Consider the following 21,710-nt stretch of genomic DNA (forward strand, 5'->3'; position numbering starts at 1 on the left):
TAGAAAATAGGTTTAAAGGAGAAAAATCATCCTTATTCTCGCTTTTTAAAAGAAAACATTTTGATGTCTATCCTTCTAGTTATTTTTGTTATTAATTAGATGTATACTGATATAATATGTATACAATGTTACATATGTGATATAATATATATACACATAGATATACGTGTGTATATATATATATTTGTATTTATTTCCTTTACCAATTGTGATTATATTAAATGTTTTATAATTTGCCCCCCCATTTAATACTACCATTTCAAGTCAATAGTATACATTTACATCATCATTTTTAATAGCTCCGTGGTCTTCAGATGAATGGCTTATCACAATTTATTTAACAATCCAGTGTGGTTGGACATTTAGGTTGTCTAACCAGCTGCTGTTGTCATTAACACCTCCAGGAACATCCTCATTTACTCCACTCTGAGCACCTGTCTTATTACTTCTTAAATTCCCCAGGCACCCTATCTTAAAAACGAATGACAAATTACCACTGGGTGTTGTAATCACTATTTAATAGATTGCTGTGAACTTGTTCAGAGGCTCCTTTTTTTTTTTTTAATAACAGTTATGAGCTCTGATCAAAAAAAAGGAGGCTTGTTGGGGTGAGGGTGGTTGGGTGTTTGGGAGAAGAGGGGACAGAAGGAAGAATATCTTAGGGGTGTAAAAACATCACTAGAGAAAGGTGGGACTTGGTGTCATTCCACTAACTCACAGTTGTAGGATCAGACTAAGGATATTGGATCAAATAAAATAAAAAGAACACCACCTCTTCCTCCAAACACACACACACACACACACACACACACACAAAACAGACAGCAGAGATGCAAAGCCTTCACCCTTTTCCTCCCTGAATTGCAGTTTTGCCAATTTTGGACCTTTGGCCTGAAATCTTAGCGTGACCATCATTGTTGACCTTTTGGAAAATATCCTAGCAGTTAAAGAGCCACAAAAATATTTCCACTATTTGATTCAGTAATAGTACTTCTGGAAATACATCCTAACTTCAAGGAACGATAAAGCTATGTGCATAAAGATGTTCCTTACAGGGACTTCCCTGGTGGTCCAGTGGCTAAGACTCTATGCTCGCAACGCAGGGAGCCTGGGTTCAATCCCTGGTTGGGGAACCAGAAACCACATGCTGCAACTAACACGCAGTGCAGTCGAATAAATAAAAAAATATTTTGAAAAGATAAAAAAGACATTCTTTACAGACGTACTAAAAGTAAAAAACTTTTACTCAATGAAAATAGTCACAGTTAAGTAGATTATGATACAGCTACCTGCCAGAGTAGCAGATAGCCATCTGATACTCACTAGCTATGTAACCGTGGGCAAATTATTTAACCTTTCTTATCTGTTAAATGGGAAAGACCCTGATGCTGGGAAAGATTGAGGGCAGGAGGAGAAGGGGGCAACAGAGGATGAGATGGTTGATAGCATCACTGATTCTAATGAACTTGAGTTTGAACTAACTCTGGGAGACAATGAAGGTCAGGGAAGTTTTGTGTACTGCAGTCCATGGGGTTGCAAAGAGTTGGACACGACTTGGTGACTGAACAACAACAGCAATCTATTAAATGGGGGTAATAATATTTGTTATTGTAGGCTTGTCGTCAGGATTGAGATAATATTTGAAGAGTACCTAGCATGATGTCTGATACATTATAAGATATGAATAAATAGCAGGTGTGTATACAAAGTATATGGTGCATTTATGGAAATTAGTGTGAGCTAATAAAAAGTTTCCTCCAAAAGCATATAACTACCTGTCAGTCTTGGAGAATTCCTGCATCTGGAACTGAATATCTTTTTTGTCTCAGGATAGACTTTGTGGCTTTCCAGTTTCAAGACCACGAGACTCAGTTATGTCAGTGCCCAGAGGTGTCAAAACTTACTTTAAATGAAATTAATGAAAACCTGGGGTAGATACTAAGGTGACAGTTACTGAGAGAAACAGAAATATTTGTAGAACAGAGACATCTGTCCCAGACTATGATGCTTTCTCTGCCCAGAGGCAAGGAGCAGAGGAAGTCAAAGCAGAAGGCGAAGCTGCAATGTGGGATGAAATTACAGGGAGCAACAAACCCTAATGAGAGAAGTAACCCAAATGTCCATCGATGGAAAAATAGCTCGACAAAATGTGGTGTATACATGAGATAGACTACTACCCAGTGCTCAAAAGGAATAGAATTCTGATGACTGCCCCAACACGGATGAACCTTTTATGCAAAGTGAAGCAAAACGGACCAAAGCACAAATACTGTAGGATTCCAATTATATGAGGCATCTGGAAGAGGCAAATTCTTAGAGACAGAAAGTAGACTGGAAGTTACCAGGGGCTGGGTGGGGGAGGGGATGGGAAAGGACTTGCTGTTTTACAGATATGGACTTTCTGTCTGGGATGCTGGTAAACTTCTGGAAACAGACGGTAGAGATGGCGGCACAACACTGTGAATGTACTTAATGCCACTGAATCGTACACTTACAAGGGGTTAAAACTTAAAGTTCTATACTATGTATATTTTATCATGAAAAAAATCCCCCGGATTTAATGGGAGATCATGTAGCAGGGTGTTTAATAGCATGGGTTCTGATGCCAGGCTGTCCGGATTCATGGTCTGGTTCTACCTTTTTACTAGCTATGTGTCATTGGACAAATTACTTACATTTTTCATTATTCATTTGCCAAATGGGGACCATAATAATATCCACCTCCCAGAGTTGTCATGAGGATTAAAGTGAGTAGGTCTATATAAAGTGTGTGCATGCTTAGTTGCTCAGTCACGTCCGACTCTTTGCAACCCCACGGACTGTAGCGAGCCACTCTCCTCTGTCCATGGGATTCCCCAGGCAAGAATACTGGGAGTGGGTTGCCATTTCCTCCTCCAGGGGATCTTCCCAACCCAGGGATTGAACTTGAGCCTGCTGCATCTCCTGCATTGCACGTGGATTCTTTACCACTGAACCATCAGAGACGGAGAAGGCAATGGCACCCCACTCCAGTACTCTTGCCTGGAAAATCCCATGGACGGAGGAGCCTGGTAGGCTGCAGACCATGGGGTCGCTAAGAGTCAGAAACGACTGAATGACTTCACTTTCACTTTCCACTTTCATGCATTGGAGAAGGAAATGGCAACCCACTTCAGTGTTCTTGCCTGGAGAATCCCAGGGATGGGGCAGCCTGGTGGGCGGCCGTCTATGGGGTCACACAGAGTCGGACACGACTGAAGCGACTTAGCAGCAGCAGCAGCAGCAGCAGAACCATCAGGGAAGCTCTCTACATAAACACTTAGTGCTGGAACAATCCTGGGCACACAGTGTCCTATATAATTGCTAGCCAAAAAAAGTAACTTTCTTAGTTTTTCGTGTGAGATCAATACAATGAGGATCAGAAATACAAAGTCAGTGGGACTGGAGTACTATCTTTGTGCAGCAGATCTACAGGGAGTCATAAGGTTACTTGATAAACAAGGAACCAGAAGAAAGGAGATAGAGAAATTGTGTATCTAATAGTTCCCAGCTAAGACAGTCTGATTTTATCATAGGGATTGATCTGCCAGCAACATTGAAAACACTCAAAACCCATTGACTAAAGCTCTGTATTTCCCAAGAGGGTGTGGGGCAGAGTGTCTGGGGCTTGCTTTGGTCACTGTCCTTTGTCAGCACTTCCAAGATTGACTGGCTCCTTTCCAAGCACGTGAACATGACAACTCCTTGGGGTGACCTGCCTCTTTCTGCTCCATTCTAACATGCATTGTCTCTACAGTTTAGTTCCTTGAGAGACTTGCATTTCTCCGGAAGGATACGTAAGACAAGAGAAAAAACAGCAGACTGATCTATTGGTAGTTACAAAACTGTGAGTGAAATATTTGGAGTTCTGTTGCTGGGGCTATGTGAAAGTGAAAGTCGCTCAGTCGTGTCTGACTCTCTGCGACCCCATGGACTGTACAGTCCATGGAATTCTCCAGGCCAGAATACTGGAGTGGGTAGCTGTTCCCTTCTCCAGGGGATCTTCCCGGCCCAGGGATTGAACCCAGGTCTCCAGCATTTCAGGCAGATTCTTTACTAACTGAGCTATGAAGGAAGCCCATGCTATAGTGGCTATAAAATTTTAAAAACAGATTTAAAATAAATCATTGTTGCCTGGTATTTTCCTATTTGTAAGCGATTTTCAGCTGGATGCGTCTGACTGTTCAGAGCACTGCATGCAGCATGAATAATGAGATGTGAAGAGGAGGCTGGAGCAGGCCACTGGGTCCCATGTTCATTCCAGCCTGTAACCCATCTCTGAGCTGTAACGAGGGACTTGCAGTGTCCGAATGTGTGATGAGCCCCATTCATTTGCTCTTACACTCTGGTACACAGCTGATGAACTGCTCCCTCTGAGTGGTTCATCCTTAGGCTTATATGGATTGAAATATCTTCAAAACCAGCAATGCTGCGTATGCGTGTGTCTGCATGGCCACACCCCTCAGATTAAGAGCTGCTGCCGATGCTTTTAGGCTGTGATTCCCGGGTGTGGCTCCACCTGGATGAGTGGGGAGCCTTAAACCTTACTTTGTCCTACACAGGGGCTGGATTTCCTAGGCTGGTGTTGGAGTCTGAGGTGGTCTGTACTTCTTGTGCGTGGCTGGTAAGGAGAGGAAGGCAGCAGTGGAGCTCAGGCTTCCTTGAAGCCAGACTGTCAGTATAGTCTTTACATCCCTTGAATCTGACTGGGCTGGGGTGCATGGGTCAACCTTGTTTCTATCTGTGTCTCCATGCCCAAGGACGTTTTCCCCCAGAACTTCAGCAGGCTGGAAGTGCTGGGGAATTAACACTCTTAGGAGAAGCCCTCAAGCAAGGATTCTTGGTAACTGGGGAATAAATATCCCAGTTTCTTCATCCCTGGGTGTGACCATTACGAGGCATGTGTTTTATATTTTCCGTGTGGGATTCAACCCCAATGGCTGACTGTGGTAACTGGCTCAATATGCACTTTCAACTTTCCCACTCCCCATTAGAGGCCCCAGAACCTCCCCAATACACCTGAGTTCCTGTCTCTAGTTCTGCTTCTGGGAGAACCCACAGTAAGATACATGACCTTCATAAAAAAAGAGCACATGACTTAGAGTAGAAGACCTGGGCTTAGTCCTGACTCAGTCACATGACTGTAGGTAACTGACTTCAGCCTCTCTGAGGTACAATTCCCATATTTACAAAAACCGGAGCTTAATATATTGGGTCGTTTGTAAAACCCGAGTGAGAATATGTAAGAGAAGGAGCTGAAAAAGACAAAGGTCTTTAGAGATGTCCATCATATTGTTCTATGTGGCTCTGCCCCTTCCCCTATTGTCTGCAGGAAGCCCCCCTAAGTATCCTCTACACTCTTCTCATCCTTATTCACATGAATATCCCATGTATAACTCAGGTGAATCAGGATGATCATGAAAAACTTCAGCTTTTTGGTATTTTTGTGTCTAATTCTTACTTTATAATTCTCTCCATCCCTATTTTTATTATGAGAAACTTCAAACATAAATAAAAGTTGAAAGAGGACTTCCCTGGTGGTGCAGTGGATAAGAATCTGCCTGCCAATGCAGGGGACATGAGTTTGATCCCTGGTCCAGGAATATTCTACTTGCTGCAGAGCAACTAAGCCCGTGCTCTACAACCACTAAGTCTGTGCCCTGCAACTCCTGAGGCCTGAGTGCCTAGAGCCCATGCTCTGCAACAAGAAATGCCACCGCAGTGAGAAGCCAGCAACGAAGAGTAGCCCCGCTCACCGCAACTAGAGAAAACCCGCACAAAAGCAATGAAGACCCAGTATAGCCATAAATCAGATCAGATCAGATCAGTCGCTCAGTCGTGTCTGACTCTTTGCGACTCCATGAATCGCAGCACGCCAGGCCTCCCTGTCCATCACCAACTCCCGGAGTTCACTGAGACTCATGTCCAAATAATAAATAAATTTTTTTTTTTAAAGTTGAAATAATAACCCAATAAGCCCTTGACTTGAATTCAACAACTGTAAACATTTTGCCATACTTGTATTATCTCTTGGCCTATTTATATCTCTATTTTGCCCATGGACAGAGGAGCCTGGTAGGCTACAGTCCATGGGGTCACAAAGAGTCGGACATGACTGAGCAACTTCACTTTCCCTTTCTTTCTTTCTTTGCTATACTATTTGAAATTATTTTCTAGACACCATGACACTTTGCCCCTAAGAGTTAAGCATGCGAACTCTTAATTGTGGCATGTGAGATCTATTTCCCTGACCAGGAATTGAAACCAGGCCCCCTGCATTGGGAGCATGGAGTCTTAGCCACTGGACCACCAGGGAAGTCCCTGCCCCTAAGTCCTTCAATACACATTTCCCAAGCAGGCCAATCTCCCCCATGCACAACACCCTTCTCACACTTAAGTAAACTGGCCTTAATTTATAACATCATTTCTAACATTCTACCTAGACTCAAATTTCCAATAATGCCTGGAATGTCTTTTATAGCTTATTTATTTTTTAGCCAGGATCCACTGTAAGTTCATTACAGAATGACTTGGCTTAGAAACACCATCCTGGCTCTGATTCTGTGTGTCTATGTGTGTGTGCAAGTGTGTGCAAACCTGCAGAATATCCTACGTTGCCCTGAACATTCTTTCTCACTGGAGTCAGGCTCTCTGGGCTTTGGATGACGATGGGACAAACCTGAGACTTGTCTGGATGTGTGCTCTTATCTGGCCACCTCTGTCAGCGCAGCAGAGCGTTCCAAGCAGGTGGTGCCTGCCAGACCTGCCTGGCCATTCACAGGGCCGCAGTAACCACCCCTGTGGCCGCTGTCAGTGGTCACCTGCCAGACGTTCACACAGAAGTGCTGCCAGCAACATCAGCTGCCACTTGAGGAAGAAGGCATTCTGCCCACTGATTTAATGAGAGAGATTTTATCCTTTGGGTTGAGGCGGGGGGTGGGAATCCAAACTATTTGGCAGGTAAAATGCCTATTTAGACAAGTCAGTAAAAGCTCTTGTTCTACATTGGCTGAAGTTCCTCTGTCTCTTCCTGTCTTCAGAGATGTTGAAATAATGGAAACAAAAGGTGATGGAGCTCAGAGGGCAAGCATGTGGGCCAGAATAATAGCAGTAAGTATTTATTAAATGAAAAATCAAAGCATGTATTTGCAGGAGGGCTCCTGTGTTGCCTCAGCAACATTTTGAGATCAGTAATAATATTTCCATTTTATAAATTAGAAACTGGGTCTTGCTAATTGGTTCAAAATGACATAGCCAGTAAGTGGCAGAGCTGTGATTTGAACTCTTACTTGTCAGACTGCAACACCCATGCTCTTGAAGCAGAGCAGGAAGCCCAGTGCTCAGCCAGTATTTAGTCATCTCTAGCCACGGATGCGGCTGCTGCCTCTTGTTAACACCTGGCACAGTGCATAGCACAATGTAGGTTCACTGTGTTCATTACCATATTTGTTGAATCGATGTCTCACCCAAGATAGCCATACAAAAGGTGAACAGCAGCTAGAGTCTGAGTTCAGTTCAGTTCAGTCGCTCAGTCGTGTCCAACTCTTTGCAACCCCATGGACTGCAGCAAGCCAGGCTTCCCTGTCCATCACCAGCTCCTGGAGCTTACTCAAACTCATGTCCATTGAGTCAGTGATGCCATCCAACCATCTCATCCTCTGTCGTCTCCTTCTCCTCCTGCCTTCAATCTTTCTCAGCATCAGGGTCTTTTCCAGTTAGTCAATTCTTCTCATCAGGTGGCCAAAGCATTGGAGTCTCAGCTTCAGCATCAGTCCTTCCAATGAATATTCAGGACTGATTTCCTTTAGGATTGACTGGTTGGCTCTCCTTGTAGTCCAAGGGACTCTCAAGAGTCTGAAGACCCCCTTTAATTACAGTGACTCCTAAGCTCCCAGCCAGTTCCTTTTTGTTTTCTGTGTCATCGTCCCTATGTACCCTTCTACTCTCCCCAAATAGTCTCCCCAGCCCAAAACAGCATCCTCTTCTGTGGCTATTTTCTACAAAAATGAGTGCCCGAGGCACAGGGTGCTGGTGTCCCTAGATCCCCTAAGGTCTTCCCTGCCCCCCCCCCAACAAGCCTTTCTTAGAGAAAGGCCTCCTACAGGAATCAGAGAAGAATGTTCTTTGTAGATTCTAGAAACTGTGTTCTTAGTCGTCTATCCTCTCAATAGGCACCCTTAGGCATACACTTGGGAAGAATACAATGGAAGATGCTATCAACTCAGGTCTGGAAAGGCCAACTTAGGAAATACACGTCACCCAAGGAACCAACTGGAATCCAAACTCTGCTTCATACTTTAGACTCCCTGAATTCTGCTCAGCCGAAGAATGAAGGATCAATCCAGTTTATGGAATTAATATCTGAGAGACCTAACAGCTTCCAGTAAGCTCTCATTCCCCTTGGGATGTCAGAGGCAGCCGTGAGTGTCAGCTCCCTCAGTCTGGAGACTCAGAAGCTGTTTGAGACCCTCCCCAAATACCCACTCTCCATCTTCATTCTACCTCAATTCATGCTGGGACAGGAGGGACCCCAGGGTGCCTCGTGGGGAGACAGGCTGTTGGGAACACACCTACAGTTGTGTGTTGAGAGGTTCAAGGCTTCAATTTTGGGCTTATAACTCATCTAGGAATGTGGAGGAGGCAACCGGTAGTATGGAGACTACTGGTCTATAACCAGAAACATGAGACACATGGCTCCTGCATTCACAGGGCTTACAGGCTATGGGGCTATTGAAAGCTATTATTACTCACCTCACTGCACTTGCTGTTATGTGCAGTTTGTTCATTCATTCACTCAGCAAATGTTTAATGAGAAGATCTATAAACCAGGCATTGTTCTAGGGACTGGAAATAGAGTGCTGAAACTAACAGCTGAAGTCCCTGCTTTTAAGGAATTTACATTCTTGTGTGTGTGGTGTACAATATGCAAATCAACAAATACATCATTTAATGTTATATGAAAGTGAAAACAAAGGTTGAGAGAAAGTGGGGTGCTGCTCTAGCTAGGTTGGTCATAATAGACATTTTTGGTCAAGTGATCTTTGAGCAGGGATTTTGAATCACGTAGAGGAGGAAGCCAAGCTGATGCCTGGGTGCTTGGGGGAGGAGAGGTGCGGGAGAGGAAAGGGCGTGCAAACGCCCTGCTGCCTTTACCAGGGATGTACGAGGTCCACCTGGGAGTGAATGGGGCTGGAGAGGAGTGAGTGAGAGAGCACACGCTAGAGTCAAGGTCAGAGAAGCAACAGAGGTGAGGGCATGTCGGCCCTTCCAGAACAGAAGAAGGACTTGGAAGTTATTCTGTAGGAACGGGGAAGCGTCTGATGCGTTTTAAGCAGAGGAATGATATAATCTGCTTTGTTCTTTAAAAGCGTTAGGCTGGCTTCTGTGGTAAAAATACACTGTAGGGACGAAGGTGGAAGCAGTTCTCCAGGCAGGACTGAGGGCTGGACCTGGGCAGTGGTGGTGGCAGGGATGCGGAGAGGACGGATTTGTGCTGTATTTTCGGGGAGGAGCCAGGAGGGCTTCCTGACAGATTGAGCACAGCAGAGAGAGGAGTAGTCCTTCAAAGCTGACTGCAAGACACTGCATCTTTGCCGTTTGTTTGTATGTCAGTCTCTCCTTCTAGATCAGGGCTCTAGACCACCCCTCCCCAACCCCACTTTTCTTAAGATCTGGATGCCTTTGAGAATCTGATTAAGAGTAACAGATTTTTCTCCCTGAAAAATTCACCGGGTGCATATACATAAGCTATGCCTATCATTTCAGAGGGTGGTGGGCCCTCTGAATCGTACCCATGAAGCCTGAGGTCAGTCCCTGCCCAAACCTCTGAGCTCCTTAGAGCAGCCTGGCTGTGTTATTCCCTTCATTTCCTGAGCAAAGTAACCTGAAGACAGGCACTGCCCAGGAAACATGCCGGAATGAGGGAGTGACAAACAGCTGCTTCTTTAACTCTTTAGGTTAAGGAAGCATGCCCCATTTACACTTTTACTGATAACTAGGGGTATTATTCCAACACGTGTGTGTGTGTGTGTGTGTGTGTGTGTGTGTGCACTCAGTCCTGTCCGACTCTTTGCAATCCCCTAGACTATAGCCCACAAGGCTCCTCTGTCCATGGGATTTTCCAGGCAAGGATACTGGAATGGATTGTCATTCCCTTCTCCAGATTATTCCAATATGTGAATAACCAAACTCAAACAACAAAGCTGGGGAGAGGCGAGAAGTTACACAGAAGCAAGGGAATTACAGCAGAGGAGCATTTTCAAAAAATGTTCCTTTCAAAAAAGCGTTGGTGGAGATACCCAAGGGAGGAAGCCATGTGAGTAAAAATGTAATCATCCTACTGGTAACATTGGGATGTTTTCCACCTGAGCTGCAGGCAGAGGGAGAGGATTGCTTCAGGATTTCTGCACAAGAGGGAGATTCTGGGATCCTGGCTGCAGCCAAGCCTCAGGCCAGGCACTAGGAGGGAGGGAGGGAAAATGCACTTGTTCTGAGCATCACTGGAAGCCCAGAGGCCACCTGGAGTGGGGGTAGTGCTGATGGAGAAAGCCCTGATGGGGTCAGGGGCCTAAGCACCAAGATGTCACGTAAACGCAGAAGTTGGGCGATCGGAAATGATCACCCAGGCTCTCGGGAGCCTGAAGATGAGTTGCGAGGACAGACTGATCACACAGAACCGGTGGCCTTCTCGGGGGTGCCAAGAGGATATTGCTTAGACAATGGCCTTTCTCCTTGTGAGTTTAACAGCAGCCTTATTTAGAAGGTGAAGAAATCTAGGAGGAAGTTTCCATCTCCTTCTAACAAAGGAGTTAGAAACCATAAAAATAAATAAGAGCAGCTCTGAATTGTGCAGATTAGGCTTGTTGTTTCAGAATCTGCCCGTCGAACATACTGATGGTTCCAATTTAGTAGCCGTTTATGAAGACCGGCCCTGTTCTGTAGCATATTCCCTTTAATCCTGACAATGCCCTGTTAAAGTGGTATTCTTCCTTTGCCCTTTCACAGGTGAAGGATTATGGATGGGAGGCTTAGAGATGTATGCACAGGCTAGAAAGTTGCAGAACAAAAACTTGGACCCAGACATGGCTGACTCCAAGTTCAAGGTCTCCCATTCACAAGGCAGCATTTTTTTTTTCCCCTCAAAGTAAGGCAGCATTTTTTAATGCCTACGTGCTCATTCAAGAGAAAAACAATTAGCCCTCTTTGTCCTGTGAGTCAGAGGGAGGTTGGAAAGGGCTGTGCTCTCAACCTTCCTCCCTGCTTACGCATCTCTCAGGAGAAGGCCACAGGAGCCGGAGCCCTGGTGCACAGCCAGGCCTGGCAGGCGGCTGCTAGGGAGCTGGGTTCCAGATGCCTGAGTCCTGGTGGTGGGAACTCTTTGGACCTTGTTTGATAGCTCCTGCTGGAGAAGCCAGCCTGGAACACAGCTCCTCTTTAGAGAGAAAGAATGTTCTCGGCTTGCCCTTTCCGGGATGAGGCGGCTGGCCCGGTGGAGACATAGCAATCACAACAGATTAAATTCAGCTCTTGTTCATTTTACTACCTGTGCCCAGGGGCCCGAGGATTGGTTACAATTTTGGTTTTCATTTTCTAGGCATTTTTTGTTTTGCCTCAGAATTTAAAAAGGCAACACGGACTTTAAAAATGACATACAGCAAAGAGCAAGAGAAGGAGGTGGGGGCACCTTGGGAGAGAAAACTACCCGAGTCTCTAATATGTGTCTCCTGAGCTTCTCATGGTAAAGAGAACACAACTCCCAGACAGGGAAAAGCACCTTAAGAGGCTCTTGTTAGGAAATACCTTACAACTTTGTCATCTACCCAATGGCTCCTAATCCTCTTTCATGAGCTGAAATCCCCTTGAATTGGATTATAAAATTCCTCTTGGTAGAAGGCACTTCATTGAAAATGCAAAGCCCTTGATTTGTGAAAGAAAATAAACTCTGATTTGGAATGTTTTGCTTTAGGAAAGAAATGAAAAGTAGATGCCTTGAGCCCTGCTCCTGACTTTTGACCCCTGAGTTCTGGGATGTGTGATGAGATCTGAGGTCTCAAGACAGAGGGTATTCCCCCCACGGATACACACAACCCCTCACCGCCTCCCCGCCCACTCTCTTCAAGTCAACCAGTGTCTTCCACCAAACTACTACTTTGATTTGTTTAAAAAATTTATTTTCAGCATTTAGCACTGGGAAAAAGAAAGCTCTGTTTAGAAGCTGAAGAGTCCTTTTAAATAACCTGTTAATTGGATCAAAGCTTCCCTCCACACAGGGGTAACTGCTTGTAACTGGCTGAATTCTGTGGCCTGGAATTGGATTGACAAACGTCAGTTGGCAACTCAGGGAGAAGATTGGAGATAAACTGGCAAAGGCAAAGGACTGGGGGGAAGTGGGGAGGGTGGTTGCAAGAACATTCTTCCGCTGACTGCAGCTCAGAGAGCTCACTTGTGGATTTTATGATCTTTTCCTAGACTGGCATTCCACCTCTGACCTGTTTCTGTCGTCTCCAATTACTGGATGCAGTGCCCTCCTTTGCCTCTTGGCTGTGGTTTGGCAGGAGTGTACCTGGGCTCTGCTGTGGCTGGAGGTGGGAAAGTGGGGCCTAGAAGAGCTGGACCTCAGCTTGCAGCAGCAAGGGGTCCCTTATCACCACGCCAGCAGCAGGGCAATGCCTGTGGGAAGCCACTGACCATTTCAGCACTCGGCAGTGCTAACCCAGAGGCACTGCTGCCTACTCAGTCTGTGCTACTACTGTGCAGGTTTTCTAAAAGTCTGGCAGTTATGCTTTTTCTTTATCAGCTATGTTAAGATCGGTGAAATCTGTGGCTGCCTCCTTACTCTTAGGGGCCTTTGGATCATAAAGAAACAGAAACTGTGAACATCAAGGAGCACATAGTTAAAGGGTCTCACTCTCAAGATCAATACCAACTACTGCCCAGCCTTCTCTCCACTGCTTCCTGCTCCTGACTTGGACCCCAGCCTGACCCCAGTCTCCTTTAATAGAGAGTTGATAGGGACCAGTTTGTAGAGACACCAGCTCTAGGGACACAACTTTCTCTTGCCTTATCTGATTAGCGATAAACAAATTTCTTTCAGTTTCTCAAAAATTTGATAGTTCAGCAAATAAAATGTCTAAACAAAACTGGACTTCAAACAGAGTATTTGCTGTCATTGCTGGTTCTCTTCTCTCAAAGCACATCTGAAGCCCTTCTCTGGGGAGAGGGCTAGACCCGCTCATGATGGTGAAGAAGCCATCCTGTCTGTGTCCCATGAGAAGGAAAATGTGATGTGGCAGAGTCAGGAGGCTCTGCATCCTCTGCTGGGGAGATTCCTGAGAGGCGCCAACTCAGATGGGACAAAATGGATAAGGCATATAGGTTGTGTTTCAATTTATTCATTTGTTTCCAACTTTCTTTCATTTTTTATGAGCACACACTTTTGCCTAGAAAATCTCATGGACGGAGGAGCCTGGTAGGCTATAGTCCATGGGGTCACGAAGAGTCGGACACAGCTGAGCGACTTCACTTTCACGCATTGGAGAAGGAAATGGCAACCCACTCCAGTGTTCTTGCCTGGAGAATCCCATGGACGGGGAAGCCTGATGGGCTGCCGTCTATGGGGTCGCACAGAGTCGGACACGACTGAAGCGACTTAGCAGCAGCAGCATTTCCATGCACATGATGCAAAACTGGAAAGATTCCCAAGAGCAGACAATGAAAAGTCTTTTTTTTTAACCTTTTCTTGCCCCAACTAATCTCTGTAGAGACAACAGTATGTGGGAGGGATTGGGAATAGGAGACAGGATGCAGATGCTCAGCTCAAAGGCCAGTGTTAAGAGCCTGGGAGGCTTCGAGGAGTGGGGAGCTGAGGGAGCTACTGTGACCATAACTATGGAGGAGGTTGATTGGAAATGAGGAGCGGGGATGGGGGAGGAGAGCTTGTAAAATGTCAGAAATGGGGGCCAGGTGAATAGAGAATCAGTTACGGAAGGCAAATAAGGAGCCGGGTTGAAAAGGACAAGTCCCAGTAGACCATGGGACAGCATCAATTGCAGGGTCCTGAAAAAACGCAAAGTAGACAGAAGAGGGCACAGCCACGTGGAATTTGGTTTGCAAAGAGCAGGTGAAGCTTTGCTGGGCTTTGAAGACCACGTAGTACACAGGTGGCCATGACAGGGAGGGCATCCTAGCACATGGGACCTGCAGGGCCAACGGTCAGAAGGCGAGGCTGAGGGATGATGATGGAGAAGTTTAGCTGCAAGGCAGGCTGATGTACGTGAGTGTGCTTGAAAATCGAGTTGGGCCAGATTACAGACAACTTAGAGAACTGGCCAGAAGTATTTGGACTTGAGACTCAAGAATAGATTTGGAAAGATGAAGAAAATAAAATGTTTCCCAATGAGGTTTTGGTGGTGGTGGTTTAGTCACTAAGTCATATCTGACTCTTGTGACCCCAAGGACTGTAGCCTGCCAGGCTCCTCTGTCCACAGGATTTCCCAGGCAAGAATGATGGAGTAGGTTGCCATTTCCTTCTCCAGGAGAGCTTCCCAGCCCAGGAATCAAACCTGCAACTCCTGCTTGGCAGGCAGATTCTTTACCAACTGCCACCAGGGAAGCCCTAATGATGTTTTACATATATCCTATTAACGTCTTGTTTGGACACCTCTTTGCTGAAGCTTCTTTGTCCTTCTTTCCAAAAGCTAAGACTTCCTCCTGTGCTTTGTATCTACTTCTGCTTTTCTACTCACTCACATGTCATTATTCACGTACACGCCTGGCTTCCGTACTAGAGGGTCTTTCTTATTTCCCATTTTCATAATTCTGGAGCCACCAATAATAATCAGTTCAGTTCAGTTCAGTCGCTCAGTCGTGTCCGACTCTTTGCAATTATAATATCTTGATTTATTGAGAGCTTACCATGTGCCAGGTACTGCTTTATGTGCCTTACAAATACTTAATTATATATTAATAAATCCTTTCAACAAATACCTGTTGTTGAAATCCTTTCAGCAAAATCCTATAAAACAAATACCTGTTATTAACCCCATTTTACAGATGAAGAGACTGAGGCACAGAGAATTTACTTGCCCAGGGTCACATTGCTGGTAAGTAGAAGCCAGGATTTGAATCTGAGCTGTTTAGATGGTGACTGCAGCCATGAAATTAAAAGACGCTTACTTCTTGGAAGAAAAGTTATGACCAACCTAGACAGCATATTGAAAAGCAGAGACATTACTTTGCCAACAAAGGTCTGTCTAGTCAAGGCTATGGTTTTTCCAGTGGTCATGTATGAATGTGAGAGTTGGACTGTGAAGAAAGCTGAACACCAAAGAATTGATGCTTTTGAACTGTGGTGTTGGAGAAGACTCTTGAGAGTCCCTTGGACTGCAAGGAGATCCAACCAGTCCATCCTAAAGAAGATCAGTCCTGGGTGTTCATTGGAAGGACTGACGCTGAAGCTGAAACTCCAGTACTTTGGTCACCCCATGTGAAGAGTTGACTCATTGGAAAAGACTCTGATGCTGGGAGGGATTGGGGGCAGGAGGAGAAGGGGACGACAGAGGATGAGATGGCTGGATGGCATCACTGACTTGATGGACGTGTGTCTGAGTGAACTCCGGGAGTTGGTGATGGACAGGGAGGCCTGGCGTGCTGCGATTCATGGGGTCGCAAAGAGTCGGACATGACTGAGCGACTGAACTGAAATGAACTGAACTGAACTGTTTAGCTACAGAGCCTACATCCTGCATTATTTTAATAACAGTGATAACATTTGGGGGAACATTTGGGAAGGGCCAGGGGCAGAGCAAAATATTTTATGTGTAATAGGTGATACAATCCCTCAACAATCCTAGGAGGGAGGTCTGTTATTGTTCTCTTCTGGCTGATAAGAAAACTGAATCTTAAGCCATGTCTGAGTCATTGAGGATGAAAGCAAAGGGCTTGGCTCCATGGCCCCAGACTCTTGGTCTACACTTCCTTCCAGCATAGTATGTGCTCAGTAGATATTTAAGGGACAAATAAATGAATAAAATGGAGGAGGGAAAGAGTGAAGGGAGGGAAGGATAGAGGGAGGAAAAAGGAAAAAAAGAAGGAAATAGAGGAAAAGACATCCAACAGGCTATAGTGATTGGCTACCTCTCAAACTTAATCAATGTTTGTAATGTAATAAACATTCCATCATGTAAATATTGTGAAAGAGGACTCTGGAAGTAAAACCTTTAAATCAAAGAAAATTCCAGGACATCACAAACTGGTAGGGAAATTCTTGGGAGTAGTAAGAGCTTCTTAGAGCCCAGGTATATAAGCCAGCAATGGATTTAACTCACCAGTCTTGTCACACTTCCTTGGAATAGCAAATTATAATGAGTACTTGTTACTTAAAAGTCACCCATACTCAAGAGGTACCTTTTCTGAAATGCTTCTCAGGGTTTGGTTGTTCTTAAGAGATACCATTAATCTCTATTATTCTGTGACCTAATTCGACCGTCAAGATGAATGAAGACTGAAATGATTTCCTTTTCTTCAGGAGGATGTTTTCTGGTTTTATAGATACCATGTGAGTACATGTGTTCTGTATTTCTCTCTTGCTGTCCGCCTCAGGAAGGGATGCAATTTCTGCAGGCTAGGCAGGAGGTAATTTTCTTAGGTTATCCAGGCAAAGCCTGGTGGATTTTTCTACCACAGACAGGAAGGCCTCAGTTTAGCACATTAACAGTAACCGTATTTTCCAAACCCCAAAGAGGGGCACAGCATCTGGTGGAGCACTGAATTCTGCTTTATGAGTGTGGTCATGTGACCTTCCCACCAAGGTATAAAAATGACATCATCCGCCACTCGCCACGTAATGAATTGCCTTTATAGAAGGTAAAACGGCAGAATGCCGGGGACAGCAGGGATGCAGGGACAAGGGGTCCTTGCACATCCAGAGCCAGGGGTCTTTAAGGAGATCTGGGATGGGGTCTCTCTGCGCCCCAGATGGAGAGGGCCTTGGTGACATGGCATTGCTCACCGTCCCTGTGGTTAATGAGCTCACCCTCGGGCCGCCGGCTGGTCTGCCGCTAGCTAGCTGCCAGCCTCTCCTCTTGGGCTGTGAGTCAGCCGTGGGCTGTCACTCGATCCAGCTGGGCCATGGAGCCTCCTGAGGCTCCCCAAGCCCAGCACGGCCGCCTGTAGCTGGAGTCTGGGGAAGCCTGCCCTGCCAGGTTGCCGCCAGCTTCCCTTCCCTGGTGCCTGGTGGGGAAGCAGCTTGTCTCGCTTAGAATTCAGGGCATTGTTAAGAGGCCCCCTGTCACACCCACAGACATCCCAGCCCGGCCAGAGGAAGCAGGCCAGCCCTGGAAGGGGACTCCTGCACACACACAGGGCTCTTTGAAGCACTCCAGAGATTTCACTCAGTTAATCTCCTTTGTCCTGCACATAATTCCAGTGGAATTAGTCAGCTTTAATGGGTAGCATCTCACCCTACTTCCCTTTCTGCCTGGAAGTACACCCACTAGCCTCTCCCTCCAAACCCTTTGTTTTTCAGCTCCTGGTTGGTAGTCATTCAGCCTATTAACCCTTGCACAGTGCACTGGATGAGGACGGGGGAGGGAAGGAATCTGCATTGAAGTTATAGGCCAGGAGCCCTTTATATAATTATCCTGTTGAATCTTCACCATGGTCCTTCAAGGTAGGGATTTTTGTCCATCTAGATGAAGAAATTGAGCAAATTACATGTCATTTGCTCAAGGTCACAAAGCTGGTGAGGGGCAGAGCAGGGATTCAAATTGGAGTCCATCTGATTCCTTGACACTTGTTAATTCTATTAACCAGCACAGCAGGAGTGTTATCTGGGGGAACTGCTATTCCTTACAGTGTTTTTGTTTATTTTTTGGCAACAGAAAAGATTTCCTCCCACAGATCTTTACTGTGGGAAACCTTGTTGACTGAATGACCATGTCCTCAGTCACGGCATGATTTTTGACAATGTGATGATGCAGTGTTGCAAGCTACAGACATGGTGTCAGTCATCCACTTGACCAGACTACACACCAGCTGGATAACACAGAGCTCAGACAATTGCCTGTTGTTCAATTCTTTGAGCTCAGAGGATCATCACTTGCCAAATCTGTCTGTCCACCTGCTCCCCGACATTCCACTGTCCCACCTCACTCTCCAGCTCTGGCTCCCAGATAACATTGGTTCTCTGCTCTTTTCCTACTTTCCTTTCCCCTGTACTTTTCTAAACCAGGTGCATTCACACAATATCATCTTCTGTTTAAAAACTATCAGCAATCTCATGCTGGGTAGATATCCAAAGAAAATGAAACCAGGATCTTGAAAAGATATCTGCTCTCCCATATTTATTACAACATTATTCACAATAGCTGAGACATGGAAAAACCTCGGGGTCCACTGATGGATGAATGGATGAAGAAATGGGATGTATATTTATATGTGCTCATGTGCTCAGTCACTAAGTCATTTCTGACTCTTTGTGACCCCCATGGCCAGTAGGTAGCTCACCAGGCTCCTCTGTCCGTGGGATTTTCCAGGCAAGAATACTGGAGTGGGTCACCATTCCCTTCTCCAGTATATTTATATAAAGAAATATTATTCAGTCTTAAGAAAGAAGGAAATCCTGCCATTTGCAACAACATGGATGAACCTGGAGGATGGTAGGCAAAGTGAAATAAACCAGACACAGAAAGACAAAAAATGAATGATCTCACTTACATGTGGGATCTGAACTAGTTGAACTCTCAGGGTAGAATGGGGTTGCCAGTGGTTTGATGGGAGTGGAGGGGTGGAGGTGGGAAAAGTGGGAAAACATTGGCTAAAGGGTATAAAACTTAGCTCAATAGGATGAATAAGTTCTTGGGATCTAATGCACAGTATGGCAACTATGGTTAACCTATTGATTGTACTTGACATTCGCTAAGAGGTAGATGTTAATTGTTAAAAAGGTAACTCTATGTGGTGACAGCTATGTTATCTAACTCGACTGTGGTGATCATTTCACAAGGGACATGATATCAAAACGCTGTACTGTATGCCTTAAGTATACACAAATTTATATTTATTTATATAATTTTTATATTAAAAAGCAGGGACATAATTTTGCTGACAAAGGTCCATGTAGTCAAAGTTTGGATGTGGCAGTTGAACCATAAAGAAGGCTGAGTTCTGAAGAACTGATGCTTTCAAGTTGTGGTGCTGGAGAAGACTCTTGAGAGTCCCTTGGACTGCAAGGAGATCCAACCAGTCAGTCCTAAAGGAAATCAGCTCTGAATACTCACTGGAAGGACTGATGCTGAAGCTGAAGCTCCAATACTTTGGCCCCCTGATGTGAAAAGCCGACTCAGTGGAAAAGACCTTGATGCTGGGGAAGATTGAGGGCAGGAGGAGAAGGAGGTGACACAGGATGAGATGGTTGGATGGCATCACTGATTCAATGGACATGAGTTTGAGCCAACTCTGGGAGTTGGTGAAGGACAGCGAAGCCTGGTGTGCTGCAGTCCGTGGGGTCACAAAGAGTCGGACACGACTGAGTGACTGAACAAAAACAATACCTCAACAGAGCTGAAACAAACAAAAAAACTTCCAGGGCCTGAAAACCTATGGGAAAAGGCTAAAATCCCTCAGTGAACCATGCATGTCCTTCTCATCTCAATGGTCCCTCGGTTCAACAGGTTAAAGCCACTGCAGAGTGTGCACCAGTCTTCACTGGGCAGCACGTACTTGGGGCTCTAAGACTTTATACTTCTACCTGAAACAGCCCTCCCTCCTGTTCTAACTGGCAACTTCTTTCAAGAGGCAATTCAAATACCCCTTGCTCCGAGAAGACGGCACTCTCCTGACCCGCTGTGGGGTGCCAACCTTGCTCCTGTCTCCCTGAGTTAGTGTCTGCCTTCCCCAGTAGGCCAGCAGCGCTCAGCAACAGCGGCAGGATTCACTCGCATGTTACACTTGGGTCTGAACTGGGTAGTAAGCGATTTGCACTGCTGATAGTAAAAACACCCAAGTTTTCGAATGAGCTGCTTTTGTTATAAATTGGAGTGGATTCAAGGTTATTCTTATAATAATGTCATTTTCACTCACTTGCATGTTTTTCTGAGTAGGCGAGAAAGGGGTGGGGCCGCAGCTAGCTTGCTGATCATTGTTCCGAGTATTAAAGAAAAAAGATTAAGAAGGGATCAACAGATCTTGAGATGCATAAGTGGGCCGTGGATAATCCACAACGAAGGCAGGGATGTGTGTCTGCATGGAGAATTTATCATTAGTGTGTGTGTGGGGGGAGGGAGTTGGTTTATATATTCATGATCAACAAAATGCTCCTGGATCAGAACAATTATCTTTTACCATATTGAAGGTTAACTGTGGTAAAGATGGAAGAGTGTGGAAAATACTTGATGCTATGTTGGGAGGGAAAAAAGGCAACACTTGAAACTACATAAAGAGTCAATGCAAATCTGGAACGAAGACAAGTTGAGAAACAAAAAAGCTCTGATTTGAGACCTGGTGAGGTTTTAGGGTGTTTTCTCTCTAATGCACCAAGCAGTATCTTATCTTATAGACCATTTTCCTGGGTCTTCCATCCCAAGCTGGACAGTGCATGGTCACCAATCCTGTAGCTGTTACCAGCCCATCTGTTTTAGAGCTTCAGGGAATAACAGCCCATCCCATCTGCAGCTCAGTGACCTGATGCCCCCCACCAAAGGGAGAGCTGATACAAAACCCTCCCTATTGGCCATCCCTGTCTGAATCAGTCATCAACATCAGAATAAGTTATTTAGCCATCACTTTGCTAATGTTCATTCTGTCCTTTCCAGAATGCCCCCGACCTCCTTGCCTTTGACTGAGCCCCTGACCTCCCAAACTCCAGTGACTGAGCCCTCAGGAATTGCCTGTTCCACAACCACCAAACCACCGGAGCTCTTCAACTTCTCCACTATGTGTTCCTTCCCACTCCTTCTGAGTAATGAAGGCCAGCCCACCCCAAGGACACCACACACCCCATGCCCCTCTCCAGTCTGCACCAGTTTTAGGTTGGAAGGTTTGCTGCTGTCTTTGTTCCCAAACACTGCTTCCATAGTATTATTTTTCTACCCTTGAGATCCATGCTGTTCATGCCCATAGCTCTCACCCTTTCCTGTTGCATTCACCATCCAGCCCACCATCACAAGTTTTCATCCACTGAAGACTGAGTCCCTGGTTTATCATCTTCCTTTACATTCCCATTGCTGATTTCTACCTGACTGACCTCAAATCTGCATGGGTTAGCTCGTCCAACTCCAAGGCCCCATTCATTTCATCCTTTTCCTTCCCAGTTAAACTCCTCCAAAGAATTCTCTCTACTTACTGTCTCCATTGTCCTTACTCCGCTATTCCTCCTTCAGCCACTCCAAGCAAGATGCTGGTACTGCATATACCACCACAGCAGCTCCCATTTAGGTCACCGATGACCTCCTTGTCATCAAGTCCAAGCGTTGTTTGCTCACCCCGTCCTGCCTGCCCTCTCAGCAGCAGCTGGCACTGCAGACCATTTCTTCCTTCTGGATGCTCTCCCCTTGGCTTTAAAGACAAAATATTCTCCTAGTTTCTTCCCTAGTTGCCCTGTGTATGTTGCAGGTCTGTGCTTCTCATTCTCACCATCAAATACTCATGTTCCTCTTTCTAGGTGAGCACATCCTCACCCACAGCTTCAGTTTTCC

This window comes from Bison bison, unplaced genomic scaffold (assembly GCF_000754665.1).
Source record: "Bison bison bison isolate TAMUID 2011002044 unplaced genomic scaffold, Bison_UMD1.0 scf7180017864518, whole genome shotgun sequence".
Taxonomy (NCBI): domain Eukaryota; kingdom Metazoa; phylum Chordata; class Mammalia; order Artiodactyla; family Bovidae; genus Bison; species Bison bison.